Consider the following 1,853-nt stretch of genomic DNA (forward strand, 5'->3'; position numbering starts at 1 on the left):
TTTGAAAGTGGATTAGTGTAGAGATTAATGCCTTCATGAGAGGATTAGTCTAGATTAGAGTTCTAAGTTGAAATGTTTGAGATCATGTGATTGCTTGCTATGTCTTTCTGTATAAGATTCAGTCTTTCTTAGCTCTTATTTTGATGCACAAAGAGGCTGTCTGGTCATTTTAGACTTGGAACCTTATGCTTGTTGATTGTTTATTCATCTAATGGGAATTAGTCTTGAATTGGTAATTAACAAAGGGATTTTTGTCATGAGAATGAATTAATCTGATTTGGAAGTCTAGACTAAAGAATTGCAAGTGTTGCATTGTTTGCTTAGCATCATGAATTCACATTTAAAGCACCCTGATCAATGATCACATCTAGAGGTTTAGCTTTCTCTTTATTTGAATTTGAGTGTTTGTTTAGTTTATCTTGCTTTTTTAATTCTTAATTACTGTTTGTTCTTGTTTGCTTTATCTTTTTAGATCACCTTGTTACCAACTCATCTGCTTATTAGACTTGAATTAAGATAGATCCTCATAGTCTTAGTGTCTAGAATCTCTCCATTTGGATTGATACCTCAAGTGCTACAATGACATGAGTAGTTGAGGAATTGATCAAGGATTGAAAAATTCCTACTATCAATTTGGCGCCGTTGCCAATTGGAGATTCATTCTAGCATTAGGACTTTGGATCTTCTTGAGATCAAGTCACTTTCTTTTGTTTTACTGATTACCTTTCAATTGTTGTCTTTGTTTTCAGGTGTATGAACACCAGAAGTGAAGAAAGAAGACAACGAGAAAGAGCTGAGCACATTGAGAGGTTGGGTATGGATCAAGGGCAACAGGCTCATGGTGGTAATGGAAACCACCAGAATCAGCAAGACCCACCACCTCCACGTCCAAGACAAGTTGTGGGAGCTAGTGATGAGGCCAATGCTCAAGGTCAAAGACATGGGATTCAAGCTCCAACACCTGAAAACGATTTTGAGATCAAGTCTGGCTTGATCAACATGGTGCAATCAAACAGGTTCCATGGCTTGGCAGTAGAAGACCCACTAGATCACATTGACAACTTTGATAGAGTTTGTGATCTAACTAAGATGAATGGAGTGAGTGAGGACAGTTTCAAGTTGAGGCTGTTCCCTTTTTCTCTAGGAGACAAAGCTCATCAGTGGGAAAAGTCTCTACCTCAAGGATCAGTCACAACATGGGAGCAATGCAAAAGAGCATTTCTAACCAAGTTCTTCTCTTCATCAAGAACAGCAAGGTTAAGAAATGAAATCTCAAGTTTCATTCAGAAGAACCATGAATCATTTTGTGAGGCTTGGGAAAGATTTAGAGGGTATACCATGCAATGCCCTCACCATGGATTCTCAGATTGTCAGCTGCTAAGTACCTTCTACAGAGGTGCTTTACCAAAGGTCAGAATCCTCTTGGACACAGCTTCAAATGGTAATTTTATGACCAAGGAAGTCAATGACGCCATGACCCTAGTGGAGAATGTAGCTCAAAGTGATGAGCTTTATGGATCAGACTTTGAAAGGAATTCAAGAGGAGCTGTGAGTGCTGAAGAGGAAAGGACAAGGAAAGACATCAAGTCTCTCAATGAGAAGCTAGACACACTTCTCTTAGCTTCTCATCAGTCAGCCAACTTTGTTAGAGATGTGAATCATGTGTTTCAAGACACATTTCAAAGGGAAGACATCACAGCTGAGGTGAACTTTGTAGGTGGCCAACAAGGTTACCAAAAGGGCTTTGCCTACTACAAGAATCCCCCAAACCAGAACTTCTATCCTCAAAACACTCAACAACAAGGTTTTTTATCTCCCCAACAACAAAGTCTCCAACAGAACTCAGAGAATAA

At 39.1% G+C, this 1,853-nt stretch overlaps 1 non-coding gene across 1 annotated transcript; it reads right to left on the minus strand.

The window, feature by feature from the left end:
- Positions 1-1,254: 1,254 nt before the first annotated feature.
- LOC112089420 lies at positions 1,255-1,361 on the minus strand. Its single transcript, XR_002901058.1, has one exon. It is a non-coding gene; the product is annotated as a small nucleolar RNA R71 (small nucleolar RNA).
- Positions 1,362-1,853: the final 492 nt, after the last annotated feature.

Source organism: Eutrema salsugineum, unplaced genomic scaffold (assembly GCF_000478725.1).
Source record: "Eutrema salsugineum unplaced genomic scaffold, Eutsalg1_0 scaffold_12, whole genome shotgun sequence".
NCBI classification, from domain to species: Eukaryota; Viridiplantae; Streptophyta; class Magnoliopsida; order Brassicales; family Brassicaceae; genus Eutrema; species Eutrema salsugineum.